This window comes from Vipera berus (genome assembly GCF_964194415.1).
Source record: "Vipera berus genome assembly, chromosome: 3".
Taxonomy (NCBI): domain Eukaryota; kingdom Metazoa; phylum Chordata; class Lepidosauria; order Squamata; family Viperidae; genus Vipera; species Vipera berus.
Genome location: NC_138204.1, coordinates 52,490,370 through 52,503,496, shown reverse-complemented (window position 1 = coordinate 52,503,496; position 13,127 = coordinate 52,490,370). Strand labels below are relative to the sequence as shown.

General features: G+C 37.7%; 1 protein-coding gene across 2 annotated transcripts in view; it reads right to left on the bottom strand.

Moving 5' to 3' along the window:
* Window positions 1-12,588, bottom strand: part of TEAD3 (TEA domain transcription factor 3) — a 98,258-nt gene extending 85,670 nt beyond the window's left edge. For both annotated transcript variants that reach the window (XM_081324523.1, XM_081324524.1), the window contains exon 1: window positions 12,379-12,588. The gene's annotated coding sequence lies outside the window, so the exon portion shown is untranslated. The remainder of the gene's footprint in view (window positions 1-12,378) is intronic.
* Window positions 12,589-13,127: the final 539 nt, after the last annotated feature.

The following is a 13,127-nucleotide window of genomic DNA, read 5'->3' as shown; positions in this document are numbered from 1 at the left end:
TGTTTTATATATCACTTTGCTATCTCAAAATATGTTATAAATATATATTGCAAATATTCCTTTCAACATATATTATAAACAGAGATTGTAATTAAAATTGAAAACAATAAAACCGTAGTACTCTAATTGCTAACAATGTTTAGGGGGGGTTATGAGAATTGAAATCCATTTAGAAGCACTTGGAAAAGAATAATTTATAGGATGGTCATTTAAAGTTGCACCTCAATTAGAACAGGTACACAAATGCATTTTAATTAATGGCAACTGGATGTTTAAAATCATAAAATAGCTTTATTAGGTCTCTCTAGGATAGAAGAAGTCGTGCTATAATTGACATTTCTTTAATTTTGATGCAACCCATCAAATCTTTGGTATCAGAATGATAAGGAAAGATTCAGGCCAATTTCACATCTTGGATTTCTTCTTTTAAAAATAAGGCATGAAACTCCTTTACAATGAGAAAGCAAAGGCTAAAAGTTATCTGGGATCTCACCATGACTGATACCCACTAGTTTAACTTTCATTCTCAAAAGAACAGGCACACTTCTAAAAAATACATATGCCAGATTCTGAGAATTAAAACCTTTTAAAACAAAAAAAGAGATTAATCTTTGTTTCCTGGTCTGGGATAGCTGCACTGTGCTATACCTTGTCCTCATACGATAGTGTATGCAAACTCTTCTCTTAAATTTGGTTCTCTATGGGAAAATCTTTCAGGGACCCTATCAAAGGTGGGCCTAACACTATCTGTTGGTAAGGCCAGACCCAAAAAGTGAGTAATGACTCACTCTCTTGACATCCTTTTTTTTGTCTTTCTGATAGCTCTCTTTCTTCTTCTCTTTCATTTTCAGGCACCTTCTAACTTTCCCAAACAGAGACTCAGGAAAGAAATAGATAACTCTTATTGGAGGTCTGATCTGATCAGTTGCAGACAGCATCTGAGATTAAGCTGAGACTACTTAAATATTATAGTCATAAATGAACGCAAAGAGCAGTTACATTACAAAGTTATTGTCAATATTTGACAATATTGTCTCATTAATCGGAACCATGACAGTTATGTTTTACCTAATGTATAGAAATTTGTTGAAAAAAGTTACTAAATTCTTAAGTGCAGTTCTGGAAAAAATAGTCATTTGAGAAAAGGAAAGGTTTTTATAAGTTTGAAATTTTGAGAGAGAGAAAATAATAGTAAAATCCACAACACAGAGGGGAAATGAAATGCTTGCTCTCTATTGGAATCACATTACTTTCATTTTCTGTCTGTTCAATAAATGGTTTGGGAAGAAAAGAAGAGTGAAAATAAAGTGGCGACATAGTCTGAAAATAATTATTTTAAGAAGGCATTAAAACTTTGTAGATACTTTTGGAAGTTTATTGAAAAACCTATCAACACTAGCTCTGCACAGGAAACATACAGGTAACAGTCAGAAAAGTGTATGTCAGAGCACCACCTAGGACGGTCCTAGAGATACCTAAAACTAAACAGGGATGGTCTGAATACAAACCATGAACTCTTGAATATTTTGTGTTCCCTTGAATTTTCTCTAATTAAGTGACACAAATTACAGTGCTGAGAAGGACAAAATAACACTCTGGAAATAACAGCACCAAACAATCAACACGCTATGTGGTCAGAACTTCACTTAAATCTAAGTTGGAATTACAGGTTTTCAGTAAGTGGAAAGGAAAAAAAAATCCTACATTGGTAGAGTGGAGAAGAAACAGCTGCTTTAGTGTTAGAGGACTCTTAAGTGAAGCAATAGGTAAGTGTCTATGGAGGAAATGAGTAAAATTGGGACAACAATAATTTTAGTTGAAGGATTTGAACTCAGACGATGTAAAAGGGTAACATGCTAAAACTACTATGCTAAAGAAAGCAAAGGGTTATTTTTATACAAACTACTCATTCTCCAACTGGCATCCTTCCCTATCAAAACTCTGGGAGCAAATTTAAATAATAAGAGTTTGTCCTTCTAAGCAATTTGACCTCGGTATCTTTGAGTATAACATTATTACCTTCAACTGTAATAAAGGTTCTGACATTTGCCTCTTCCCCAAATGGCAAAGGTCTATCAAATAAATTATGGAAATCCATTTTTACAATCCCTAAAATGTTATATCCAGATATTCTCCAATATTATATTACCATTTTCAGTCAGCACACAATCTTCCTTTTAAAGATATATGGCAAATTCTTCGCAGTATTGGATAGGGGAAAACAAAATAGTTGCATTATGAGATGTATATAATCTAATTCAAGCTTTTTTTTAAAGCATGATATTCCATCACTAAGGTAAAGGTAAAGGTGCTAGGCGTTTCCAACTCTAGGGGCCGGTGCTCATCTCCGTTTCAAAGCCGAAGAGCCAGCGCTTGTCCGAGGACTTCTCCATGGTCATGTGGCTGGCATGACTAGACACCAAAGGCGCACGGAATGCTGTTATCTTCCCACCGTAGTGGTCCCTATTTTTCTACTTGCATTTTTACGTGCTTTCGAACTGCTAGGTTGGCAGACGTTGGGACGAGTAAGAGGCGCTCACTGTTACGCGGCACTCGGGATTTGACCGGCCAAACTGCCGACCATCTGATCGACAAGCTCAGCGTCCTAACCCACTGAGCCACCGCGTCCCTTAAATTCCATCACTAGTGATGGCCAAATGCTTAATATCACATACTGTTGGATGGAGAGATCTATATCCTGCCTTATTTTTCCTCTACAAGTGGTCCTTATTTAGTGACCACCTCAGTTAGGATGGTGATCTGCAATTACTCATTACATTGTGACTTTCACAGATCTGCAAAGAAAAGAAAAGCTGAAATAAGTTCATAAAATGAAGTTCCACTTAGCAAGGACTTCACTTACCAGCCAAGCTGCCAGTTGCAAATGGGGACGCTAAATGAGGACTACTTGTAACTAATAACATATCAATTTCTTCTCCAACAAAAGGTATCATTACTGATGAATTGATGAAACTTACATAACTTTACATGCAAACTAAATAGCAGTTAAAAATTATTTTAATTAAACACATATGCATTTCTACAGAATCATTCTCTCTTTTGTAAGATATGAGCAGTGTTTCTACTAAAACTGATCTGTGCAATTATCTGAATTATACATAATTATACAAATATTTTAGGTGGAAATTTGCTTAAAACAATCCACTGAAATTATTTGATGGATTCAAATACAGTTGGGGATTTTCCAGTTTCCTTGTTACTAATGCTGAATCCTGGCCAATTTGTAGGATTAAACAATTGCCTGGACAGTAGATACTATCATTCTTCAGCACTATTCTTTTCATTGCAAAATGAAATCAGTCATCTGATTAAACAGGAAAATGAATGACTGAAACAAATTGAGCAGCATCTTATGAATAAAATGGAAAAAATCTCAGGGCAAATCACAGCATGATTTAAAGCAGGGGTCAGCCAAGGCTGGCTGAGGAATTCTGGGAGTTGAAGTCCACAAGTCATAAAAGGGCCAAGTTTAAAGACCCCTGCTTTAATGCCTACCTGAACTATTCTTCTGTGAGTGAAGCCATAATCTCTCTGTTTCCATTGGACCCATTCAGAATTGGGTGGCACTTGTTCCTGTACTATATGGCACTAGGATCCTGGATGGGCAAAGCTAGAGCAACTGACAGTTTGCTTTAAGCATCTGCATAATTCATTGCAGATAAAAATTAATCAGACTTGGCTTCCAAGGTTGGGTAGTGAATGATTAGGCAACGCTCATCCAGCTTAGACCCTTTGTTAGCTTGTAAATATTGGAGATATGGATAGGATATTTAAAGAAGCAAGAGCTTCCCTCTCTTGTTTGATTAGATTGGATAGAGCGGACTGGTCCAATCAAAGGAGATCATTCATAGTTGTGTTTGCACAAGATGCTTAATTCTACAGGACCATATTTGTAAGTGTCCAGTGACTTTAATTGTTGCTGGGCTACTAAATCTGGTATTATAATGTGAATGTATTATACTTAGTGAATGATTTGCACAAGTCTCCAATTACTGTTTTGATACAATTCAGGGTGTTGGTTTTAACCTTTAAAGCCTTAACATTCTATAGCTTGACTAATTTTATTCTACTGCAATGATTTTACTGTTTTATTTCTGAAGTTATCTATCCTGAAAAGTTAAATTTTAGGACAAAGAATTGGAAATCATAGATGACTAAATTGAATGTTAAGCCTGATTTTTTTCCCCTTAACTGTATGTAAGCCCTAGATATAGACACTGACAAAAGCCATCTCACATTTAAAAATCCAAAACAAAAAATATTTTCCATAAAACCAGTCGGTCCAGCTGCCTGGAAATTCAGGAAAATATAGTCCAGAATAATCCAGATGCCGCTATCGTATATACTTGCAGCATTTATGTAATGATACAGTATCATCTGTTCCTCCCACCCACTGTGGGCATTATGGCTACAGCCGTTTCCAAAGGCTTCTTCCTTACTAACCAAAGTTAGATAATGCTTTAGCTGATATATTCTCAAATAACAGCGGTTTCCAAAAACATAACTCTGCTAAGTTTTTTGCACCTGAACTAATAAGTCTTGGAGCACCTTGAACACTAATTTGTTACAAGAAACAAACAGAAATCTGTCTTACATAGCTTGAATGTCATAAATACATAGCTGCTGATTTTTGAAAAAAATTGTTAGCTATTTTAATGGTCCTTCTCTGATGTCTTTAAAACCTAGTATGTAGACAAAGTGATAAGTCAGTAATGTCTATCTCCATGACATGAAAGGTCTTACCTATTAGTTCTACAGAAGAAGCTGATTTTACAGGTTCAGGTTAGCTCAGGCCAGTTTGTTCCTGCTTCCAATCTCTTCCTTTATGTGGAAACTACACCGTAATTGAAGGATTTTGCAGACTGCTGCATAAACTAGCCAGCATAAGCCAGCACTTGTATTTTTAACATAACATGAGGCTGACAAGTGTCAGGCTTATACATCGAGTATATTAAAAATACAGCTAATGCTTATGTTTACTAATTACACTCCTCAAAGAACAATTACCTGCAGTAAACTAACAATAGGAAAAACATTATATCTAATAAGGCCAATAAATAATATTAAATAAAATATATAAATAGTAACTAGGTAGCATCAAGTTGGTATTGACTCTTACAACCATCTATTTTCTCTCTATAAAAATTGGGCTAGATTATATTATGATAATATTTTCTCTCATTCTCCCTCCTCGGCCATTTGTGACCCCTTGAACAGCAGTTTTTAGCCCTTTGTCAATAATACTCTTTTGTTCAATAGGTATACCTGTCATTGCTCAGCAATCCTTTGACATAAGGGGCCAAAATGTTGTGAAGTGTGAATCACAACCTGAGAACCCACATTTGATAAATGTGAGTTAAGCTTTTGAAGAGGCTCAATGAATTGAAGAGCAGGTGGCAGCTGCGACAAGGAGAGCCTTTGCCCACCTTCAGGTGGTGCTCCAGCTACGCCCATTCCTGGAATGGGAGCCCTGCTCACCGTCATCCATGCCCTTGTAATTCCCCACTTAGATTACTGTAATATTCTTTACATGGGGCTGCCCTTGAAAAGCATTTGGAAGACTCAATTGGTGCAAAATGTGACTGCATGGGTAATAAATGGTGCCAACTACGCAGCACATTTAACACCACTACTCTGTGAACTGTGCTGGCTGCCAGCATGTTTCTGGGTGCAATTCAAGGTGCTGCTTGCCCTACATTAAAGCCCTACATGCCTTGGAACTGGAATACCTGAGAGACTATCGTTTTCCAAGAGTTTCTACCCATCCAACCTGATCCAAGAAATTGGGTATGATGCAGATCCCATCAACCAAGGAATGTTGACTGGTGGGAAGAAAGGCTTCTTCTGTTGCAGCCCCTCCCTTCTGGAATATCCTTCCCTCAGAGATTAGAATGGCCCCAACCCTATTGGCTTTTCACAAATCTTTAAAACCTGGCCATATACCTGGGCCTGGGGCTTGAAATGTGTTAAGGATTCTGTTACCTGGCTTTATTATTAGTTATTAATCATCATGGCTGCTGTTTGTACTTATTTTGTGAATTTTTCATTCTTTTAATGTTTGTAAATTGTTTTCTTTTATAATTTTAGAACTGTAAGATGCCCTGAGTCACTTGGTTGAGTTGCACAGCTATAGAATGAATGAAATTAATGTTCATCTATAACTTCAGCCATCCGCAGCCAATCCACACCTAGCTCCACAGAATAATTACCATGAAATAAATTCCATTATTCAGTTAAATCAGGAACTTTTGTTTTGCCGATGTGAGAACAGAATCTGAGCAGCAACTCTGAATGCACTCTATATAACTACAGCCCATATACACTCCAACAACCCAATGGAACGCATTCTTTACCAATTCAATAATTAGTAAATTTCTCTCACACAGAAATATGCATACACACATATATTCCAAAACAAATAAATTAGGAAATCATCCACTATATTACAGTGGTATAACTAGACCATCAAATGCATTTTCTATGGTAGATTTCAGCACATTTCATCAAAGAAACTGACAATTACCAGGAAGTATCTGTTCTATCCACATATTGTGAAAACATAAGCACTTCAGTGTTTTCTCTTCTATATATAAAAAGTGTGAACATCAAGCACACATTTGCACGTAACTTTTTAAAGTATTTCATTTAAGGTATAATGCACAATTTTACAAGCATCTTTCGTAACTATTTTAAGATAACAATGATATAACAGTTCTACGTACATTTAAATTACTCATATCCATGTTTTAGTATACTTGTCCCAAGACAGATAATTCTTCTAATCAGAAAATAATAAATCTATATTAAGAAATATTGGAAACCTACAAATTTCTGCATGATTGAACATGCACATTTAAAACTGCCTATTTTTTTCATATACATATACATACAGTACCCACATTTTGTATGTTTGCTAGAAAAAAAACCCCAAACAAAATGATATCCTGAGTTTAGCAGCCACTCTCTTCATAGCCTCACTAAGTAAAGAAGTTCACAACGCTAATTTGTAAATCCCTGCTTTCTGTCATCATAATATAGCTTGTAGTGGTTACTCTACCAATCCTCATGATCAAAGAAACACCTGACAGTTTATATGAAGAAAGCAGCAACTAATCTTTTAGCAACAGTACTACAACAAAGACAACATTTCTTATGTCAGGTTTAGCAATAGCAGCAATACCAAGCAGGAGCAAATTGCAATACATTTTGGTCTTATATGCACTCCTCTCTCTGAGAAGAGGAGCTTCAAAAATTTGTATTTAACTACTACAGTTTGTTTAGTTACCATTCAAAGTTACAACAGCACTGGAAAAAGTGACTTACGACCATTTTTCACACTTATGGCCATTGCAGCAACCGCATGGTCACGTGATTCATATTCAGATGTTTGATAACTGGTTCCTATTTATGATGGTTGCAGTGTCCCGGGGTCATGTGACCATCTTTTGTGATCTTCTGACAAGCAAAGTCAATGGGGAAAGCCAGATTCACTTAACAACTGTGTTACTAATTTAACAACCACAATGATTTACTTAACAAGTGTGACAAGGAAAGCCATAAAATGGGACATAACTCACTTAAGAAATTTCTCACTTAGTAACATAAATTCTGGGCTCAATTGTGGTCATTAAGTCGAGGGTTACCTGTATTTGCTATCTCACTAGATACTAGAATTCTTGCTAAATCTGCTAATGTTTAAACTGCAATTAGTGCAGGTTCGCATCCCACCAGGCTCAAAGTTGACTCATCCTTCCATCCTTCCGAGGTAGGTAAAATGAGGACCCAGATTGTTGGGGGCAATTAAGCTGACTTTGTAATAATGCCACTTGGGGTGTGTGTGAAAGCCCTAATAAGCAGGCATATACATAGAATGAAGGCTACTGCTAAGCTTGTAAGCTGCCCTGAGTCTTCGGAGAAGGGCGGGATATAAATGGAATTAAAATAAAATAAAATAAATAAATAAACATGAAAAACTATGATGTGAAGTTAGTGCATTTGAAATTAGCCAAAGATATTAATCAGTTGATCAGTTAGAGTAGACCAAAAATAGCACATGATCAGAAGTAGGTGAAAATTTGCAACCATCCTCTTCAAATACAACAGCAGTTTGTGACTCACTTCAGCTCATTTACATTGCCACGCCAGCAGAATATTCAGATATTTGTAATCCCAAAAGATCTGCTGCACTGAACTATGAATTTAGTGCATAGGTGCAAACCTTGACTGTAGGCCAAAGCTTTCCATATATTCCCACCAAAACTGAGCAAATTCAGTTTCTGTCTAGCCCCTTCTAAAGTGTTATATCGCTAATATGGCCCATGGCACAGAAATGGCTGCATAATTTAGCATAGTTGTGCCAATTGTTTTTAGCAATTGCAACTCAAACCTACTAATGCTGGTGACCATTCTCAAACTGCAGAAATGGTCAGACTGCTGGTTACTTCTAGAAGCATCTGCAACTAATAACCACAGATACCATACTGCAAATTATTTTGTTTTGTTTTAAATCTGGGCAAAGCATACATTCTGGTTTGTTCTTTATAGAAAGAAGCCATGAATTCATTAGGAAGCAACAATCTTCGGAGAAAATGTTTCCACCTGATATTTCTGAATATGCAAACCTAACAAAATGATACATCTGATTACTATTCTGTACTGAAACTGCAAATAAGAAATTACTGTTAAGTGTCAGTAGGGTTGATGGCTTCTGCAAGACAAGCATGTTCCATAAAGAAAATGAACCAAGAACTGTTAAACTTGTTTCACAAAAGCTATCTGATTGTAACAATTGCATTATGTTTAGCTCAGCTTGAAGGAGAACCTGAAACCATGCTCTCTTAACATGGTGACTTCACATTTTAAATGTTTGTGTATACATTATGCTTAAATTTGGAAAAAGTAAGACTAAATCCTTTGCAAAGTTTCCTGAAAATTATCCTTGCTGAATATAATTATTTTCAGTAAAATAGTACTGGATTCCACATGACTACTAAATGGAGATTTGAAACTCAGATCCTAATTCATATTTTTAAAAAAGATGTTTTTCTTTTGAAAATATAAAACTAGTAGTATTTGACATTATTTCTGTAGCACTAATTGGATATGATCAATTTTAGACAGTATGTCACACTGTGTTACAATTATCATCTAGCAAAACATGAGCCTTTTGATCCAAGTTTATATGATAAATACAATTGAAGTAAAATAATTCTAACAGAAAATATACTTATTTTGACTACATAACATTGGAAGCTAAAAAGATATTCAGAGCCCATGAGGGCATGAACATAGAATCCATCTACAACTTCTTAAAACAAATATGTCTTTTCTAGAAAGATATATTTAAAGAGTTGCAATCAAGTGCTCTGTTGTAACGTGAGAGTGTTATGTTTGTACTATCATGCACTCTGAAGTACCTTTTTGCCTCTGACTCCAAAGCTTTGCATATCCTACATGAAAAACCATATGCATATTTCATGCCTGCAGATTTAATAAGTGCACCAAAATTTTATTTATTTATTTATTTTAATTCCATTTATATCCCGCCCTTCTCCGAAGACTCAGGGCGGCTTACAAGCTTAGCAGTAGCCTTCATTCTATGTATATGCCTGCTTATTAGGGCTTTCACACACACCCCAGCGGCATTATTACAAAGTCAGCTTAATTACCCCCAACAATCTGGGTCATTTTCACATTAAATACTTTTATTCACTGAATTTAAAAGTGGTCCTGCATCCCACAAAATCTGCAAGCATCTGTTTGAAAATTGGACTTCAATGGAAATCAGACAGATTTTGAACCCACGCAACAGGTATCAATCTCTCATTTAGAGAAACATGCATGCATTTATTAAGACCGGACCTACTCTAACTAGATATTCAAGATATATTTATTCAAAATAGGACTGGTAAATGAACCAATAATAACCATTTATACTTATTCACATACAGATATCATTAGGCTGAAGACAAAACTACAGACATAGCATACCAGAATGGGTTGGCATCTCATTTAAATTATTAAACAGAAACAATAGGAAGTGGATTACAAACTTATTCTTCTCAAATTAAGTTTGGCTTAGATGGTATATAAGAAACACTTTCTTCCACAATACAATTATTTTCTATAATACCACCAAGCTTAATTGCTTTTTAGAGTCTCATTGGTAAGCAATATGTGCATATCATTGAAATCTTTAATACTGGCCCACTTCAGTGCAATCTTAAATACTGTATATTTATGTAAATTCCCATTGTGTACAATCTGAGAATTTCTGGATTGATTTTGAAGAAAGTTAAAATCTATAGAATAATACTGTAGTTTCTAGCTTTTCAGTGTGTTTTACTGGTTCATCATTAATACGTTGAATTTATGTCCATCAATTTCCCCAGATGCAATTAACAGAATGTGAACCTGAAGGTAAAGCTGCACTATTTTTACATTTGGCTGTGATTAAAATTTAACTCATTTAGACAGCATCTAAGACAATTTCTTTAAAGAAGCAGATTTTCATTTGAAAGATCAGGTATTCTTCAACAATACAACAGGCAATCCAAGTACTATTTTCTAGACAGCTATTTCCTCAAACAGTGCATTTACATGTATGAGCATGTACAATCAACCACATATCCAACCCTGCAAACTGTGACCAAACAACAACCTTCCTGAGAGGATATACCATGAGAAAATGGTCTTCAGGACAAAGTCCATTTCCCTAAGACTTCCACATCTGAAGTCTGTCAATAACATCCAATTGTAGAGCTAACATGGTACATTATCTAGAAAAATACTCTCCAGCATAACTGTATGCAGCTTCCCACATAATAGATAAAAGCTAGCCTTCAAAACATTTCATTTTGGAAAATCCATCAAGAGAAGGGTGAAGCTTGTCTTGATCCTATCTTAATGTAACTACCAATGTATTATAGGTCTTATTTTTTGAAAAACAATAGGACACCCTTTTGGAACCTCATTTTTAGAATCTTTGCTCTTTAGTTTCACAGTCTTGTACTCTTTGTTGATTCACTAACACTGGAGGTCAACTGCCCAGAACCAATCAGTCTCACCACCACACTCCTGCTTATGATTGATAAATGGTGAATTCAACATCTTATTTCCTTAATCTGTCTTTTAAGATTAAAAAAACTGATCTTCTCCTTTCCCCAAGCAGCTAGCACTGCTTATCCTTCCCCCATTCACATAGAAACATACCCACCTGAATGATATGATGTCAATTATAACTTGGGTTAGAACTGTATAATTTAATGTACACACTAGATTTACAAAAGCACTTATTTTTGTGCATGTGACCCAGGAGTGAGAGATTTGGCATTATGCCAATAACACACAAAGGTAATTAATTGAGGAAATGTGTTTGTGCAATTGGTGAGTTGTCAACACTGCCCCTATGGCCTATGTACAAGCTGCAAGCACGCAGTCAGGCAGAAAGCAACAATGTTTTGCTTTTTGAAAAAAAAATCTTTTCAAATCTGATTAATGGTAAAAAAAAATATTTTTAACACTGGCTTCTACCAAACTCTCTATGTAAGGCCATATAAACCCACCAAACCGTCTCTTTAAGGAGCAAAATAAGGCCACCTGAGAAATAAGGAAAAAAATACATAATTGTATACATAAAATATGCTTTACTGTATTCTCAGGAATATACAATTTAGTTCACAAGAAAACTATCTCAACAAATACAGGGGCTACAACCACAGCTACAACCAAACGGGATGGACAAAGTGTAGGTAAAACTTAATCTAAATCAATGACACACTAAATTTACAAAAGCCTTCCAAACTTATAAAAGCACAGAGAGGCGACTGGGCAGAAAGTAAGGAATCTTAGCAGCACATCACTGGCTGCCTTCCAAGGGAAAACTGGAGGTTTTTTTTTAAAGTCCTTTGACTGCGCCCCCCCCCCCGCGCCCCCCGACGTTTGCTGGGCAGACCGAAACTTGTCGAAGGAGTTGCCCAAAAGAGCCCGTGAATAAAGGCCGGATACTACCCTTCTCCAAAAAAAAAACAACCCCTCACAACCAAGCAGTAACCGGGAGGCGGAGATGGCTGGGGGGGGGGAAAGATAAAATGTAAAAGGGGTTTCCCCCTCAGCCTTCCCCTCTTTCTGTCTACCATTGTGGGCGGGAGAAAGAAGGGCTGAGGTTTTAGTCGGGGGGGGGGGAGGAGGAAAACAGGGGAAGGGACAGAAGGCGGAGAAACTGGGCCGTGCAGCCTCCCTCCGCACCGGCCGGGACAGCCAGGGGGGCGCAACAGAGGCGAATCGTTTTCCTCTTCCAAAGGAAAAGAGAGTTGATAGGGCCGGAGCGGGATCGCTCGCTTGGCTGCTTTTACTTACTCAGACCTCCGTCCGGGAAAGGGTGGGTGCCAATCCCCCCGCCGCCGCCGCCGCCGCCGCTGCCGGTTGAAGGTCCGGTTCGGTCCGCGGGAGGACGTGACAAGAGCAGCGGGCAGGGGTCCACAAGCGACGGTCGGGACAGGCTAAGCGAATCCGCCGCGCACCGAGAAGAGCGAGCCGGGAGCCGAGCAAGAGCGACGGGAAAGTTTGTGAGAAAGAGGGAGGAGCAGAAACTTGGAAAGAGAGCAAGAGGAGGAGGGAGGGAAGGAGAATAGGAGTCAGCCCCCGCCCTTGTCGCAGATGGACAGCCTCCGCCACCACAGTCGCTGGGGGAGGAGACCTCCACCTCCTCCTCCTTCAGTGGAGGAGTCTCGCTTGGAGGGAGGGGGGGTTGTTTCAGCCTCAGGCAGGACGGAAAGGGGGCTGGGAGGATACTGGATGGATTTACTGGAAAAGGCTGGGTCGTTAACAAACCGACTTCTAGTGAAGAGGAAGAGGACAAGGGAGGGGGAGATCTGCTTGGAGGAGGGAAGGCTGTGCATGGAGTACATGAAAAGTTTGATGGAGCCAGAGTTTCATCCATCTTCTTTGAGGGGATAGCAAGCTTGCAGAAGGCACTGTAGCTAAAACCAACGCGCCTTGTATCTTTTTGTTTTAAAGCATATACTCGGGCACAAAAATTTAATCGGGGGAAGAACGACTTCAGATCCTGATTAGTCACTACAAAACCTCAACCCAGTTATTCAACT